The sequence below is a fragment of the Vulpes vulpes genome, chromosome 4, assembly GCF_048418805.1.
Source record: "Vulpes vulpes isolate BD-2025 chromosome 4, VulVul3, whole genome shotgun sequence".
Taxonomy (NCBI): domain Eukaryota; kingdom Metazoa; phylum Chordata; class Mammalia; order Carnivora; family Canidae; genus Vulpes; species Vulpes vulpes.
In genome coordinates this window covers 54,048,101-54,066,945 of record NC_132783.1, presented here as the reverse complement: position 1 = coordinate 54,066,945, position 18,845 = coordinate 54,048,101, and the positions used below count along the sequence as shown (strand labels likewise).

At 40.8% G+C, this 18,845-nt stretch overlaps 1 protein-coding gene across 3 annotated transcripts in view; it reads left to right on the top strand.

The window, feature by feature from the left end:
- Window positions 1-250: 250 nt before the first annotated feature.
- The window catches only part of HERC6 (HECT and RLD domain containing E3 ubiquitin protein ligase family member 6), a 124,341-nt gene continuing 105,746 nt past the window's right edge, over window positions 251-18,845 (top strand). For 2 of the 3 annotated variants that reach the window (XM_072754952.1, XM_072754949.1), the window contains exons 1-3: window positions 251-390; window positions 3,263-3,347; window positions 10,838-10,923. The gene's annotated coding sequence lies outside the window, so the exon portion shown is untranslated. The remainder of the gene's footprint in view (window positions 391-3,262; window positions 3,348-10,837; window positions 10,924-18,845) is intronic. The other variant, XM_072754950.1, reaches the window with a different exon arrangement.

The window sequence follows — 18,845 nt, the reverse complement described above, 5'->3', positions numbered from 1 at the left end:
ACGGGCGGTGGGTGGGGCCGGGAGACCGGGTGAGCCGCCAGCCGGTCGAGGAGGGGTGCGCGTGCCTTGTGGCAAGGGGGCAGCCGCTGCGACAACTAGGAAACCGACCACGAGTGCCAACACTTCCTGGGCACAAGAGCTTGAAAGGCATCCGGTTTCACTGCTGTCCTTTGGAAAACTCACAGTGCAATGTGCTTCGTGACTGAACAGGCAACTTGCGATCCCTTGGGAACGTCGATTCATTCATTTGAGTATTTCTGTGGTCTTGGAGGACCTCCTGTATGCCAGACACCGTGCTAGGCGTTGGCGCTGCAGTCCTGACACAAATACACCTGGCTTCTGCCTTCACAGAACTTACAGTCTAAAGAGGGAAAGCGAGAAAGCAAACAGGTAAACAAACAAGACAAGAATCACGTCGGGGACGGAAATAGGACAAAGTGTGGACACAGAGAATAAGAGGAGGTTGGCATCAGATGGGGGGGCGGGTGTTGTTTTGGAGAACTTCATAGGATGCCATTTAAACGGAGACTTGAAGAGTGGCAAGAAAACCAGTCAGTCAGCCAAGGGACCTGAAAAGCAGTGATTGTTCTGGGTGGAGAGGACAAAGGTCCTGAGGTGGGACAGTGACATTTTGGAAGGATAGAAAATAGGCCAGTAAGGCTCTAGCACGGAGGGAGGGGGAGCGCCGCATGACAGGAGGCCTGTGAGGCAGACAGAGGTCAACCATGCGCGCAAGTGTGGAGTTGGCATTATGCCTTAAACGTAAGGGGACTCTACTGAAGCATTTTAAGAAAGGAAATAAGAGGATCTAGTTTAGACTTTCATCACTTTGGTTAATGTGTAGAGAACAGGAAGAACTGGCTATGGGGAAACTGGTGAGGGGACCATCTCAGGTGAGACTGGGGGTGGGACATGACCTGGCTTAAGTCGTGGTACCACTGACAGTGGACATGGCAGTATCATTGAAGGTAGAGAAGAGCCAGGAGATTGGAGATTTTAAAGGGAAGTTATTAGCTTGTTTTGACATATCAGGTATCTTGCTCCTGGGACAACTGTTCTGAGTGCAGTTCATTGAATACTCTATTTAGAGAGTGATTCTCACATTGATGGCCCGCAGATTCTGGTAATGACACTGAGAGTTTTTATGCTGGTTGAAATTCAATTTTCATCGGCTTCCTGGAATTTTCCTTCTCTCATTCACTTTCTATTGAAGCATAATATATATACAGAAAAGTACACACATTCCAAGCTGCACACACAGCTCAATGAATTTTCACAATCCAAACACATCTTTGTATCCAACACAGATCAAGAAACAAAACATTAAAAGAAAGAAAGAAAGAAAGAAAGAAAGAAAGAAAGAAAGAAAGAAAACATTATTCACACCCAGGAACCCCATTATACTGCCTTTCAGTCATTGCCTATCCTGACAGTCAACAACATAAACTCTGTTTTGCCTGTCTTTGTCCTTGACATATCTAAAATCATAAAGTATGCATTCTTTTGTGTTTGGCTTCTTTTTTTTATTATTTATTTATGATAGTCACAGAGAGAGAGAGAGGCAGAGACACAGGCAGAGGGAGAAGCAGGCTCCATGCACCGGGAGCCCGATGTGGGATTCGATCCCGGGTCTCCAGGATCGCGCCCTGGGCCAAAGGCACGCCCCGAACCGCTGCGCCACCCAGGGATCCTGTGTTTGGCTCCTTTACTCAACTTTATACTTATGCGGTTCTTCCATACTGTTGCATGTAGTTGTAGATCATTCATTTGATTCCATTCTGTGAATATACCATAATTTATGACTTCCTTCTTTTGATAGATGTTAGGGTACTTTCCACTTTGGAGCTATGACAGATAGTGCTACTATTGTACATTCTAGTACATGCCTTGGCCTTTAATGTGATGGAGTATTTTGGCGGCTGAGGTTTAAATACGAATTATTTTTTATTGTTGATCAATAATGTAGTACCATGTATTGCAATATTTCAGACATTTGGACCAGATAATGAAGGACTTTGCTCTCACAAATGTGAACACTTTTGGCAACAACAAGTACTGTTGATGTGGGAAATTTTAAGTTTGGAAATCTAAAACATTTTGAATTATGCTTGGCATTGTGAGCTTCTCTTTAAGTTCTTGTAAATTGCATGTCTAGCATTTGAGAGCATCATGACTATGTTATATCCTTTTACTCTAATGGACTAAAACCCACAGTCATGTGATAAATAAGATCTGGTTGGCTGCCCTGAAGAATATGCATTTGTTTGATGTTATGGCAGTCCTTGGAATTACATTTGAAAACTACGCCACTGGGGCACCTGGGCAGCTCATCAGCGAATCGTTTGCCTTCCTCTCAGGTCTTGAGCTTGGGCTCTGCATCCCACTCCCTGGTGTGGGGAGTCTGCTTCTCCCTCTCCTTTGCCTCTCCCCCTGTTTGTGCACATTCTCTCTCCTCTTAGATAGGTAGATAGATAGATAGATAGATAGATAGATAGATAGATAGATAGATAAAAAGAAAACCATACCACTCCATATCTTAGCACAGGTGATAACAACACCAAAAGTTTACTTCTTTTGAATTATATACCTAGGCCGTTTGAATCTCTGAAGTTAAATGCAGTACAAATGTACATGTACTCAGCACAAGGGATCATTCCATAATGTCCAAAGAATCAAGTGGACACAAGACTCCACACCTTCATCAAGTTGAGCTCCTCTACATTTCACTCTTTATTTTTAAAGAATTCAACTGTTTGATAGTTGTGACTATCAGGAAATTATGCCCAAGACAGGTCATGAGACTTTGGGCAAGTGGGTGGCATGGGAGCTTATAAAATATTAAGTGAGGATATATGAGTCTTGAGTAAACCATTTGAGATTTAGTCTAATAAACCACCAACACAGAACTGTTAAAAGGTAAAAGGAGGCAAATTAGACATTTTTTTAAGAGTTTATTTGAACAAAAATCAGTTGGAATTGGGCAGCCCCAAACCAGAAGTAGTTAGGAGTGCTCCATGGACAGGAGTTAGAGGCCAGGTTTTATAGCTAAGCAAAACAATTATCTGGCTCTAGCTTAAATAGCTCCTTTATTTGGGAAAGTCTGATTTGCTGTTTGTGATTGGTTGTCCTTAGTTTTTTATTTCTTAACCTTCAGGTGATACAGACTTAGGTTTTGATTTGCTAGAGTAACTAAGGCATTAAAGCCACCTCAGAAATAAAAAACACAACCATTTATTTTTCTTGGTAATTTGTCTTTTGTCAGTTTAATTTTCAGGTCCCAGCCAGAGAACCGAGGAGAGAAGAAGGAAAACATTTTTTCTTCTACTTTAGAATCAGCAATTTTCCAGGTATCTGTATGCTTCTTTTGGCCTCCTGCCTAAATAGGGGCTTGGAATACTAGGATGTATTTTTCCACAGTTTAGCTTATTCTACCCAGAATTGCCAGCACTGATGTCCTTTCTCTGTGTCACCAGAATAACTTCCAAAACACTGGCGCAAAGAATTTTTTAAAAGATTTATTTTATTTATTATTAAAGAGGGGGGAGGGGCAGAAGGAGAGGAAGCCAGAGAATCATAAACAGACTCCCTGCTGAGCATGGAGCCCCACTGGCAGGGCTGGATCTCATTGATTGAGCCACCCAGGTGCCCTGACACAAAGAATTTTTATTTTTATTTTTTTTTTAAGATTTCATTTATTTATTCATGAGAGACACAGAAAGAGAGAGAGAGAGAGAGGCAGAGACACAGGCAGAGGAAGAAGCAGGCTCCATGCAGGGAGCCTGACATGGGACTCGATCCCGGGTCTCCAGGATCATGCCCTGGACTGAAGGTGGCACTAAACCACTGAGCCACCCGGGCTGCCCACAAAGAATTTTTTTTTTTTTTTTTTTTTTTTGTTTCTTTCACAAAGAATTTTTAAATCTTGTCCTTGGACCCAATTAAAACCTGCAACAATGATTTTACTTTAGAACATAATTGTTGCTTTTTCTCCCCCATGTATAATTTACTTCCACAAATACAGAATAAATGAGCTTCATCTAGAACCAGTGGTATAAAGATTTGAATTATCTTTCCATTTCCACCTCTGACTTTTCTATTTGACTGTATTTAATTTCACCATGCATCATTTTTATATAGGGCCATTATGAGTAAAACTATATAAATGTATTGTAGGAAAGGTTACCAAAAAATTGGACTTAATTACTTAAATCACAAAAGCTCAGAATCGAGGAAATGAAATCTGGTAGTTTATTAAGCACCATTTGCCAAATATTTCCCCACTCTCCATCACCTAGGCAACTTCTGGCCCCTTTGTGGGTGGTGCTACAAGAAGGAGAGGTACCTGTGACCAGTTCAGGTCAATTAATTTGTAAGCAGGTTTTCTGAGTTGGAGCATTTAATGTTCCTCTGCAAGACCCTCCAGGGCCCACTTCTGTCTGCCATTGCAACCAACAGTGTTCTAGATCATGTCCTCTCCATCAATCTGGATACCTGAGTGACTATGAAGAACAGAATTCTGTTCCGTGATGGCCATGTATCATGAGCGAGAAACAAAGGTTCATCATTTTTAGCCACTCATATTGTTTGTTACTGCATCTTGAGCTATTTGAACCTAGCATATCCTGACTGATACAGATAGTAGTTCCAACTTAAAATCACTTGGTTGGGGCACCTGGCTGGCTCAGTATGAAGAGTATGTGACTCTTGATCTTGTGATCATGAGTTAAAGCCCATGTCAGGTATAGAGATTACTTATATAAATAAAACCTTTTAAAAAATAAAATAAAATCATTTGATTGAGTGTTCCTTGGGGCACATTTAGTGAAAGAGAAATTTTTGTTCATTTTTTTTTTAAGATTCTATTCATTATTCATGAGAGACACACACAGAGAGAGAGAGGCAGAGACACAGACAGAGGGAGAAGCAGGCTCCATGCAGGGAGCCCGATGTGGGACTTGATCCCAGGACTCCAGGATCACGCCCTGGGCTGAAGGCAGGCACTAAACCACTGAGCCACCCAGGGATCCCTCATTCTTTTCAATAACTTTTTGTTAAGCCCCTGCTATGCATCAAGTACCATGTATGTTAGGCCTTGGGTTTATATATAGCAATGAATGAACAGTATAAACATGGTCTCTGCTCTTATGAAAATTGGAAGGTGGGAGAGTAAACAGTATGCATGTATCTAAGTATTATGAATGCTATAATTAGAAAAGTATGGGGCACCTGGGTGTCTCATTTGGTTAAAGATCCAACTCTTGATTTCCAGTTCAGGTCTTGATCTCGGGGTTGTGAATTAAGCCTCACAATAGGCTGGGAGTGGAGCCTACTTAAACAGAAAAACTACAGCATTCTCTAAATATTATCCTAGGAGTCTTGTGGCTTATCTGTCTCTTTCTGTCTCTGTCTCTCTTTTAAGTTAGGGATTATTCAGTTGCTATTATACAAGTCTACCTAGAAAGAAAAAAACAAATGGTTAACTGTTGAGAGGTATCTTGGAATCAAATAAAATGTGCCTTGCATGGGTCTTGAACCTAGACTCTAACATTGCTTTTGACCAGTGTGTGGCCTCAGATAAGTAACTAACTTCACTGTGCCCCTGTTTCATCAGATATAAAATAGCACTAAAGATAACCTGCCTTGGCCAATTTACATAATTCCTGCAAGAATTCAATTAGGTAAGAGAACATAAGTGTCCCATAAAAATAAACAGTGTTATTACTCTGTAGAGTTTACAGTACATTGGAGGAGCCTATAAACAGCCAATCTAAAAAAATAATGAAAATATTTGATTCCCCTACACAGCAACATATAATAAATTAATATGGCACCCATCTAGCTGTGGGAAATGGTACAGATTAACAGAGTGAAAATTATACCTTCAAGAATCTAAAACTCAGTGGTTATTGCTGAGTAATATCTGCAAATGTACTGTAATTAGGATATGGCTGAAACAGGCCAAAACTTCCCTTGTAATCTTCATAAAAAACATTAAAAAAAAACATTCAATACATTTCTTGTGAGTGGAATGAAGTGAACTTACAAATGACTAGATTTATACAGGTGGATAAGCAGAAAAACGCATGCAGCATTAAGAAAAACTGCCATTGTCTTCAAAATCTGTAATTTCAAAAGTGCGTATGCTTATAACCTATTAGAAATGATATCTAATTTCTGAAACTCGTTCCTCTTTTCTGAGTCTCATTTAGATTAAAGTTCAGAATCTGATGGTAACATTGTAAGAGATGATGAAAAGCACACTTGTCACTGGTTGTGAGGCAACCAAAAGCATAAGTTATTGGCATGTACAAACACACCTCCTTATTTTGTACAGAGTGGGTGTAGGTGCTGAACTGCTCTTCTATTGGTCAGTTTCTCTACCAATAGCAGAAAATAAAGTATTCTTTTTCAGCTAATTAGCATACCCTGGGAAAGTACCCAACTGCATTTCTTTCCCTGGCAGTGTTAAATATAGACTTTAAAACCAGCCTTAGCATTTACCATTTAAAAGTTACTTTGGCTTTAGGCACTCTAGATTTTACGTATAAAAATGCTCCAGGAAAAGTTTTTAAAACTCAAATAAACTATAGCATATAATGGTTAATGCTATAGAAAGAAAGCAAAAAAAACATCTGTGTTCTTGAAGATGCTTCCATATAAAGAAAATAGGAATTCACACTCCTCCTCCCAGGTTGAAACTAGGAAAGATTTCCAGAGGTCACAAAGGACAACAAAAATGACTTTCCCTATTGCCATCCTACCTTCACATAGACCAGCGAACATGCAGGAAGCTGGGACCTGGGAGGTGAGCAGAATTACAGCAAAAAAAAAAAAAAAAAAAAAAGGAAGGGGACCAAGAGAGGGACACCAGCCTGCTCACTTGAGGGACCACCATATGGCCTAAAATGTGACCCGATGAGAACAGTAGGGAAGTAGATGCTTAACATTCTCTGGTGACGAACTGCATAATGCAAGGTCACAAGATATTTTCTACCTGCTGTCTCTTTCCCTGGTTTCTCCCTCCTCCTGACTCATCCTACACATTGATGCATGTTTTCATCTTACTGCGCCGTTTTCACAAAGCTTCAGTAGCTCTCCATTTCCAATGGGGGAAAGAAATCCTGAGCTTCCAAGGCTGGTATTCAGACTCTCCCCTGAGCTGCTCCTGTCCTTCTCCAACCTTATGAGCCACCACCTTCCTAAGTGGACCCTTATTCCAGCCAAACACATCATTTTCTAAACCTGCCATGAGCATGCTTGCCTTCTTACTTCCTTGCCTTTTTACAAGGCGCAAACCTTTATTTTCTCCTCTTCATTGTCTCAAATCTTCAGAAGTAGGAGAATTAAAGTGAAAGGTTGCCATGTGATTACTCTCACTGAAGAACCAACATAGAGGATCACTTCAGGCTACAAACACAGATCATCACCGCTAATCCTATTAGGGTTCTCCAGAAAAACAGGACCAATAATGTGTGTGTGTGTGCACGCGGGTGCACGGGGGTGGGGGGGGTGGGGGGGGGTGGGGAGGGAGAGACAGATTGAAGTTTAAGAAATTGGCTTACATGATGTGAGGGCTGGTAAGTCCAAATCTGAAGGGAGGGAACAGACCATGGATATATTTGAAGGAAAAGTATTCAGGGCAGAGGAAAGAGTAAGCCTGAAGGTCCTGCGGCAGAGTGGCAGCCAGGAGACCCAGGGAAGAGATAATGTTGCAGCCCAAGACCCAAGGCAGTCTAGAGGCAGAATTCCTTCTTCCTGAGGGGATGTCAGTCTGTCTTTCCTAAGACCTTTAACTGATTAGATGAGGCCCCCTCCCCTACTATGGGGAGGAATCTGCTTTACTCAGAGTCCACCGATTTAAATATTAACCCCATCTAAAAATACTTTCACAGAACATCTAGACTGATGTTTGACCAAATATCTGGGTACCTTGGCCTAGTCCACCTGACACATAAAAATTGACCATCACACTAATCTGTACAAATGTTTATTCTGTCCAGGAACTGTTTTAAATGTTTTACACATATTAACTCACTTAATCTTAACAACTCTATGAGCTAGGGTTACTATTATCATCCCCATTTTACAGATAAGGCACACAGAGATTAAGTAACTTGCCTGCGATCATATAGATTATAAAGGACAGTGCTGGAACTTGAATCCTTGCAACATGGCTCCAAAGTTTATTCTTATTCTTAACTGCTTTGCGATTTACTCTCAGGAAAAAGAAAGTGAAAGCTAAAATCATTGATACCTTATATGTTCTTCCCACTGTCCCCATAGACACCTTTGTTTCCCTGTCATAACATCTGTTAAATGTCAACTTTTACAGGAAACTTAGGTATGTCCACACAACCACCCTTTGAGGTAGGTAATATTATCCCTGTTTTACAGATGAGTAAATTTTGAGGCACAGAGAGGTTATTGACTTGCCCTAGGCCACACAATATTGAGTGGAATAGCAGGCATTTGAACCCAGGACTCTCAAACTTCGGAGCATGGCCCCTCCCCACACTGTATGTCTGTACATACTTTATCGATGTGTTAAATATGTTCCTACTCATCTGCTTTGAAAACTTTAAATTATTTTAACAAAAATTAGCTTTGCAAATTACTTAACAAAAATTACTTTTCTGTCTTGATGTGTTCTACAAGTGAAATACACTGTATGTATGAGCATAAATCTCTGACTACTTCATGAGTCAGGAAAGAATATAGATTACAGCTAAAATAAATGGAAAGAAAAGGGAAAAAAAGAGCATTTTCTGTTTCATCATCAACTGGGAGCCTCCCATGTTTAGAGAAAGTACAATGGGAGAGAGAACACATCGTTCTGAAGCACTGACTGGGGGAGAAAATGAGCAGTTAAAGTAGAATATAAATTGAACTTAAGGGGTGAATTTACCTAAGACTAGCCAGCTGGCAAGAGCTTGGATTGGGAAGGAAATTATAAAACAGAAATCACCCATTTTGCAATATTGGCTCACTATACTGGAATGAATTAAATTTACTTTCGATCTGCTTTTAAGTAACTGATTTAGAAAGTTTTATTCCAAAAGAAGGCTTGATTTCCTAACAGGGCCCATGAGAAGGCAAAGCAACCTGCAGGTTTACTGTAGATAAGGATCATAATAGAGTATTGCTGCCACCCGGGGACCTTTCACCTCCTTCTAAACTCACTCACTAAATGGAGAGCTTGGAGGCAAAAGACCCAGAAGTCTTTTTGGCTGACCGGCAGTCAAGGTGATCAAAGAATTGTGGAGCTGGGAGGTATCTTTAAATTTATTTCCTTGTCTTCCTCTCCCCTTCATTTTTCAGAGAATTAAATGTAGACTCTGAGAGGTGATAGGATTTACCCAAAACCACAGAGCTGGCAACCACAGACTGGGAGTAATTGTAGGCCAAATGTCCAGCATCCCAGTCAAGTGCTAATTGCATCTCTTCACACCCTATGGGGCAATCATAACTCCTAAGAACAGACAACAAAGCCAGAGATTCTATGCAGGATATTCAATTGGTAGAAAGGGTTTGCAAAATTAGATGTATTTCTTTTACAATACCTGTAGGAAAGACACCAAGACTGTAGGTAGAATTGACTCTGAGCAATATTGTGAAGTCAGTAAAGTATAAATTCAGTGGCCTCATACTTGGCTCATCTGAGAAGCTGTATAATACAGCAGTGGAGAACAAAACTTGAGAGATAGCCAGCCTGTTTCAATTCTGGCTCTACCATTTATGAGCTGTGACCTTGGGCTAGTTTCTTAACTTTCCTGTGCTGTTTCCTTGCATGTAAAAGTTGCTGGTCGTATTTCTCAAATCATACCTTTTGGGGGCATTACATAAAGTAACCTGTGTGAAGTATCTAGAGTCATTCCTGGCTTTAGACAACCCAGTAACCATGAGGAATTTTTATCATTCGCTACCATTGCCTACAACACCTTATGTTGTTGCTCTAGGCTCACTTGTCTCTAGCAATGCCCCCTGCTCACAAAATGTCTCTGTTCTTCCTCCTCTTCTCTATTGCAACTCTCTCTCCTTATTTGTTCAGTAAATGGCTGTCCGCTCATTCAAATAGTACTTACTTAGTGCATCCCATGATGTACCAGAAACTGTTCTGAGAGCTGAAGATATAACAGTCAGCAAAACAGACAAAATTTCTGTCCTTGTGGAACATACACTCTAGAGAAAGGAATATAGAACAAAATAGATAAATATATTCTTTGCTTTCTGTAACAATGAATGGTCTGTAGAAAAATAACAGTGGATAATGGGATAGAGCAGGGGAAATATGCTATTTGAGGTGAGGAAGCCAGGGAAAATCTTTTAGCGTTAGGGGTGCTCAGGGGCCGAGACCATAATAGAAGGGAGGGAATGGACCATGCATATCTTTGAAGAAAGAGTACTCCAGACAGAGGAAAGGACAAGACAAGCATAAAGGGCCTACAGCTGGGTGGCAAGGAAGCCAACATGACAGAAGCATAGTTAATGAGTGAAACTAAGCAGAAATGTGGCTGGAGAAAGACTGGCATCTGTAAGGCATTCTACACTGAGATAAGAAATTTGGATGTTAATCTCATGGTTGGGAAGACCCAGGGAAAGAGAGCAGACGAGTGTCAGGAACAGATTTATGACTGAGAGGGGTCACTCATGTTGCTGCGCAGAGAATAAACTGCAGGGAGGTCAGAAGTAGCAACAAAGGGACTAAGTAGAAAATTCTCCAGGTGGAATTGAAGAAGAATCAAGAGTTTTACTTTGAGGGAGTTAAATTTGTGATGCCTAGTCAACATACAATGAAGATTTTGCGCAGGCACTTACATACATTCATCTGTTGTTCTAGGGAGACATCAAGTTGAGAGACATCATTCTTGGAGTCACCATCGTGTGCATGGGACTTAAAGCCGTGAGGATGAGATCACCTAAGAAGTAAGTAAGGATGAAGAAGAGAGGAGGCCGGAGGCCAAGGCACTGGGATTTTGCAGAATGTAGGAGTTGGGAAAAGGAAGATGATTGAGCAACGAGACAAAGAAAGAATAGCAATGAGGTAGGAGGAAAACCCATAGAAAATGAGAGAAGGGCAATACAGAGAATTTCAAGCAGGAAGGTGTAGCAGCTGTTTCAAATGTAGTTAGAGATTGAATGAGATGAGGCCTATGAAATGCAACAATAAATAATACATACGTCTAAGCCCAAAGTCAAGAGACAGGGAAATATACTCAGCATTGGACAAGTGTGTAAACAACTAGGGTGTATATTATCTGAATTTTAATTACCTAAAATGTAGGTGGCTCTTTAGTTGTTAGTGGCTTCTGACATTTTAAATCTGTTTTCTAGTTCCCAACCAATTCTATCTTTATGATAGCTTATCTCCAATTCTTCCCTTCCTGTACTCACATGCTGTTGCCCTATCAAGGGTAGAGTCTATTTCTGCACACCCTTGAATCTGGGCTGGCCTGTGACTGCATTAACCACTAAAATACAGGGAAGCAACATTGTCTCAATTTCTAGCCTTTCAGAAGACTGGTGGCTTGCATGTCCTGCCTCTTGGAAGCCTGCCCCAGGCTGTAAGAAGTACATCTACCCCAGCACTGCTCTGCTGCAAGAAAAGCACTGCTCCGCTGCAAGAAAACAAGTTTTTGACATGTCTTGCAGACCACTGATCACTTTCATATGTTTTATAAAGTTTTATTCTGCATTTTCAATTTTTTAAGATGGTAGGCACAAGAGTTTGTTTATTCTTTCATCAGCTGATAGACATTTAGGTTAGGACATTTTTGGTTATTATGAAGAATGCTGCTATGAATATTCATGTACAAGTTTTTGTATGGATTCGTGTTTTCATTACTTTGGGTATATACCTACAAGTCAAAGTGCTAGGCCATATGGTAGCTACTACATATCTTTGAATCTCTTTTCCTAAAAGAATAATTTTTTAAAAAATCTGAATCTGTGGCATGAAATTTAGAGGGCCAGACTTCTATGGAAAATGCAAGTCATCTCTTTAAAATACAGCATGTGGGAAGAATTACAAACATAGTAGTACACGACTGGAAAGCTCAAACCTATCCAGAAAACCTCTCATATAAAGCAGAAAATAAAACAGAAAGGAAGCTAGGAATAGAAAATGTGTTGAGTAAATGGAAATGATGCTATGTACTTATTCCTGGCTCCTACACTGACCATCTTCACTCTCCCCAGGGCAGCTCTGCTCTGCCCCCCTGACCTCTACTGGTGGCAGTTCAGGGGACCACTCTCTCTCATCCTGTTTGTCTCTGGTTACTCCGCAGTGCATTAGGGGAGTCTCCCCTGACTACCTACCTAAAATAGCTCTCCCTCTGCTCTACCCCTTGCCTATCCCCATCTTTATAACACATATCAGCACCTCAGAAGTTTAACCATTAATTCCTCAGACTGTCAACTCCATGGGAGGTGGATTTTTGTTTCAACTGTAGTATTCCCAACACTTACAGCAGAGCTAGTCACTCAATATAAATCTTCCAAATGGATGAATGAAGAATCCTCCATTTCCTTGCAAAGCCATTGCTGCATTGAGGACTGTCCTAGGGGAAATTACATCAAGCAAACACGATGTATACAATGTTGGCCACTATCAGAAAATCCCAGGGAACCTAAGTGGATCTGCCTCTCAGTCATGGAAGCATAAAAGAAAATAAAAATTACCGGGGCACCTGGGTGGTTCAGTCCATTAAGTGTCTGCCTTGGCCTCAGGTCATGTCCCGGGGTCCTGGGATAGAGCTCCCTGCTCAATAGGGAGCCTGCTTCACCCTCTCTCTGGCTTATTCTCTCTCTCTCTCTCTCAAATAAATAAGTAAAATCTTAAAAAAAAAAAAAAAAAGAAAGAAAAAGAAGAAGAACTAAAAATTATCTAAGTACATCTATTCTCACTTTGTGGCATGGTTTCTGCTTCTTTCCCCTTCAGCTATTTCGGCATTTTATACACGTCAGCGTTTGCTGTTCTCAATTCTATTTCACACACTGGGTGGCACAGCATAGTGTGACTGATGTAAAAATCTCAGATCTACTGAAGACTTAATGGTTAATGCAGAAAGAACTGAGCCTGATTAGTTCTAGGGGAGCGCCTTTAAAATTCTACATTTTTAGGGCAGGTATCAACAAGCTTTCCCCTCCAGGTTTTCATCTGACCACTGGTCTCCTTGACCTGTTCTTAAAGCCTTTTTTCTCAGCTCTCTTCATTTCTTTCACATTTACCTTCACTTTTTTTTTTATCTTCTGCCCCAATTAAAACTCAAGCGCTGATGCAGACAGCTGCAGCAGGAGATGTCTTTACCTTGTGTCACGTTCCTACCTTCAGTTCTATTGAGCAAATGTTTGTGGAGCCACTCCTGTGCCGGCCACTTGCTAAGCCTTGGAGACCCTTCTGCTTCTAGTATTCCACAGTTTTAGCAGTCACTATTCCACTCATTTATGTCATGACTGTGAGCTTCTTGAAGTTTCTCTACACTTAGAATAGCTTGTACTAATTATTGTTAGTGTGGGAAATGAATAACATTGAGTTGATAATCAACCTGGAATTTTTTATTTTTATTTTTTAAGATTTACTTATTTATTCATGAGAGGCACAGAGAAAGGGGCAGGGACATAGGCAGAGGAGAAGCAGGTTCCCTGTGGGGAGCCCGATGTGGGGCTTGATCCCAGATCCCCGGATCACGCCCTCAGCTGGAGGCAGACACTCAACTGCTGAGCCACCCAGGCATCCCTAGAATTTCTTTTCTTTCTTCTACTCCTTTTCAGTCCAATCTATGTCTGTGATACAATGAGAGATATATATTTGGTCTTTGTCCCCAGTTCCTGAAACAGACCTCCTAAATCCCTTAGAATTTCCTGAGTAACAGAAGTCACCTCTTTTGTCTAATGAAATGACTTGGGGTGGGCCCCTCAATAGCTTCAGACCAAGACTTGCTATGATAGTTGGAACTTTCAATCCCACTTCCAATCCCCAGGGCGGGGAGAGAGGCTGGAGATTGATGACCAGCCATTGACCTATGGCCAATGATGTAATCAATCATGCCTAGATAATGAAGCCTCCATAAAACCCCCAAAAGTTGGAGTTTGAAGTTTCCAGATTGATGAATACATGGAGATCAGGAAGAGTGGTATGCTCCGAAGAGCAATGGAAGCTCCATGCCCTTTCCTCACACTTTGCCCTATGCATCTCTGCTATCTGGCTCTTCCTGAGTTATAGCCTTTAAAATTTTTTTTTATTTTATTTGAATTCAATTAATTAACATATAATGCATCATTGGTTTCAGAGGTAGTGATTGATCAGTCTTTTTTTTTTTTTTAATTTTTATTTATTTATGATAGTCACACAGAGAGAGAGAGAGAGAGGCAGAGACACAGGCAGAGGGAGAAGCAGGCTCCATGCACCGGGGGCCTGACGTGGGATTCGATCCCGGGTCTCCAGGATCGTGCCATGGGCCAAACGCAGGCGCCAAACCGCTGCGCCACCCAGGGATCCCGTGATTGATCAGTCTTATATTACACTCGCTGCTCATTACATCATGTGCCCTCCTTAATGTCCATCACCCAGTTATCCCATCCCCCTCCTCCCTTCCCCTGCAGCAACCCTCAGTTTGTTCCCCATGATTAAGAGTCTCCTATGGTTTGTCTTCTTCTCTGATTTCACCTTGTTTTATTTTTTCCTCTCTTCCCCTATGATCCTCTGTTTTGTTTCTTAAATTCCACATATGAGTGAGATCATAAAAGTTACATCCTTTTATTATAAACCAGTAATCTAGTATGCAAAATGTTTCTCTGAGTTCTGTGAGCTGCTCTAGCCAATTAACTGAGCCTGAAGAAGGGGTAGTTAGAACCTCCCAGTTAGGGGCACTTGAGTAGCTCTGTCAGTTAAGTGTTCAACTCTTGATTTCAGCTCAGCTGTCATGAGCTCAGGATTTCAAGATGGAGCTCCGAGTGGGAATTTATGCTGAGCACAGAGTCTGCTTGAGATTCTCTCTTTCCCCGTCTCCCTCTGCCCCCCACCCAGCCCCAACCCTCTCTCTCTCTCTCTCAAATAAATAAATGAAATCTTAAAAAAAAAAAAAAAACCTGCCACCTATAACTGATTGGTCAGAAGCACAGGGGACAAGCTAAAATGACTTATGGGACTGAGTCTTTAACCTGTGGGGTCTGTGCTAACTCTGGGTGGTTCATATCAGAATTGAATTGAATTATAGGACATCTGCTTGGTACCCAGAGGGTTGGAGAATTCATTGGTATGAGGGGAAAATCCACACATTTGATGTCAGAAGAGTTGTGAGAAAAAATTCACAGATTACCACAGAAATGTGAGTAGCGTAGCAGCTATTACGTTTTTGACATTGAAGCTAAGCTAGGAGACAATTAGCCCAAGAAAATATTTTTTTTCTTTTTTTTTTAAAGACTTATTTTTTTAATAAGTCTTTTTTAAATTTTATTTATTTATAATAGTCACACACAGAGAGAGAGAGGCAGAGACACAGGCAGAGGGAGAAGCAGGCTCCATGCACCGGGAGCCCGACGTGGGATTCGATCCCGGGTTTCCAGGATCGCGCCCTGGGCCAAAAGCAGGTGCTAAACCACTGCGCCACCCAGGGATCCCCCAAGAAAATATTTTAAATCACAAATTTCATAAAAGACTTTTATTCAAAATATATTTTTAAAAAACTCTTATAACTCAATTATTAAAAAAAAAATTATAAACGGGCAAAAGATCTGAATAGACATTCCCCCAAAGAAGATATATAGATCACCCATAAATATCACATCATGAAAAGATGCCCAACACCATTAGTCATTGAGAAAATTCAAATCATGGTGCCTGGATAGCACAGTCAGTTAAGCATCTGACTCTTGGTTTCAGCTCAGGTCATGATTTCAGGGTTGTGAGATTGAACCCTGTATTGGGCTCCCCACTCAGTGTGGAGTCTGCTTAAGACTCTCTCCCTCTCCTTCTGTCCCTTCTCCATCCCCATACTCATGCTCTCTTTGTCTCTCTCTCTCAAATTAATAAATAATCTTAAAGGGAAAAATTCAAATCAAAACCACCATAAGATACCACTTCACACCCACTAGGATGGCTATAATTAACAAAATGGACAATAACAGGTGTAGACAAGGATATGGAGAAATTGGAATCTTAGTACATTGTTGGTGGGAATATAAAATTATACAGTCACTATAGAAAACAATTTGGCAGTCACTCAAAATATTGAATATAGAGTTACCATTCCTAGCTTTTAGGTATATACCCAAAAGAGCTTAAAACATATCCATACAAAAGTATGTACATGAATGTACATAGTAGCATTCTTTATAACAATCAGAAGGTGAAAACAACCCAAAATCCATCAACTGATGAATGGATAAAGAAAATATGATACCTCTATACAATGGAGTATTATTCAGCAATAGAAAGGAATGAGTACAGGGATCCCTGTCGGGCTCCCGGTGCATGGAGCCTGCTTCTCCCTCTGCCTGTGTCTCTGCCTCTCTCTCTCTGTGTGACTATCATAAATAAATAAATAAAAAATTAAAAAAAAAAAAAGAAAGAAAGGAATGAGTACAGATATGTGCTCCTACATGGATGAACCTCAAAAACATAGTACTACGTGAAAGAAGCCAATCTCAAAAGACCACATATTGTGTGATTCCATTTATATGAAATGTCTAGAATACACAAATCTACAGAGATATGAAGATTCATGGTTTCCTAGGGCTCTGGAGTGTGGGAGTTTTGGAAACAATGGAGAATACATGTTAATGGGCGTAGGGGTTCTTTCTGAGGTGATAAAAATGTTCTAAAATTAGAGGCGCCTGAGTGGCTCAGTCAGGTAGGAACCTAACTCTTGATTTTGGCTCCGGTCATGATCTCAGGGTCGCGAGATCAAGCCCTGCCTCAGGCTTCACACTCAGTGGGAAATCTGCTTAAGATTCTCTCCCTCTTTGGGCACCCGGGTGGCTCAGTGGTTGAGCATCTGCCTTCAGCTCAGTTCGTGATCCCAGCTCCTGGGATGGAGTCCATCTCATTGGGCTCCCCGCAGGGAGCCTGCTTCTCCTTCTGCCTATGTCTCTGCCTCTCTCTGTGTGTCTCTCATGAATAAATAGATAAAATCTTTTTTTTTTGTAAAGAGTATAGGTAACTTCTGACATATTTCCTAATAAACATTTGCTATACATTTTTTTTATTTAATTTTTTTAGAAAGAGAAGGGGCAGAGAGAAAGAGAGAATCCTAAGCAGGCTCCACACCCAGTGCAGAACCCAACTTGGGGCTCAATCTCAAAACTCCAAGATCATGACCTGAGCTGAAATCAAGAGATCATGACCTGGATGCTTAACTGACTGATCCACCCAGGTGCCCTGCTATACACATTTTTTTTTAATGTTGTAAAATTGGTTTTACTGATGGTTGCACAGTTCTGTTAATTTGCTAAAAACCATTGAATTGTGCACTTTACATGGGTGAATTATATGGTCTGTGAATTATATCTCAGTAAAGCTGTTTAAAAAATGATATTGCTTTAACACAGGGAACAGAACAAATGTGCAGAGAAACCTGAAACAACAAGATCAATCTGACCCTTCTCAGCATATCAACTTCACTATGGGTTAGTTATATAAACATGAATCAATAGTAATCTGAGAAAAGCAAACAAAAACATTCACAAGGATATCACTTTATACCTTTCAGGCTAACAAAAAATCAGAAATTTGAATCTTGCTAAGGGTTGGAAGAAATGTTGGGGGAAAGGAACATACTATTCTCTACTACTGGTGGGCATCTACCTGATGCAGCCATTCTGGAGAGTAATGTGACATCATTTAATCTAATGAAGCATGTATATATCTGTGACCCAGAAATTCTGCTCCTAGTAAATATTCCAAATAATTTTCACACAGGTTATATGGTAACCCAGGCAAAGTTGTTTGCTGTGTACAGCCAAAGGTGGAAAGGAGTTGAGTTTACATGGGTGCTCATCCCTGTGAGAGTAGACGGATAAGATGTGATGCACATACTGAAGTCTACAGCTTCTCTGAGTAGTATCAGCTTAGATGCAGGCAAAGCTGTAACTCATATACATAGAGCTGAGTGGAAAAATATAAACACCCTAAGGAGATATACGATGCAATCCTATTTCCATAAATAAAAATTTGCACACATAAAATATTTTGTGATAATACATTCAAATAAAAAGCCCACTCCAATAAAAGCAGCAATTTGTCCTATACCTGCCATCTCCTCCTCCTGGGAGTTATAAGAGATCAGAATTTACTGAGCTAGAAAAGATGAAAAAATACATTGGTACAACTGTAAGAGAGGTTCCTGACTTGCATAGGAGATTGTATCAGATGGCCTAAAGCTACACAAGCCAAGAGGACTCTGTCACTAAGATAACAGAGGTTGCAACATTAGGGACACGTCCTGAGATGATCTAGTTTTTTCACTATTTTAAGGATCAATAGCTGGCAGTGATTACTCCAAGACAGGATTTGAACCTTGGTTCTCTGAAATTCAGAATGGTTGTTTTTGCTCTAAATTGAGGTTGAATCATTGATTCCATAGTGGCTCTTGCTGTGCACCGTCCCCTCCCCCGCCCGCCCACTTTCCCACCAGTGCAGCAATGTACCATAGCCTAGTTTCCTTAAAACAAATGTACCCCCTGGTCACCTCACAACCCCAGTTTTTGCATCATTGTGTCAACGACTCCTGGCATTCCCTCACAGACCTTTCTACCTAATGTTAAAGTGTGTTAGGCCAGGTACCATGCCAGACAAACTTAGTTTTATCCCTTGGCTTCACCTTTGTAGCTGATTGTTCTCATTTTCC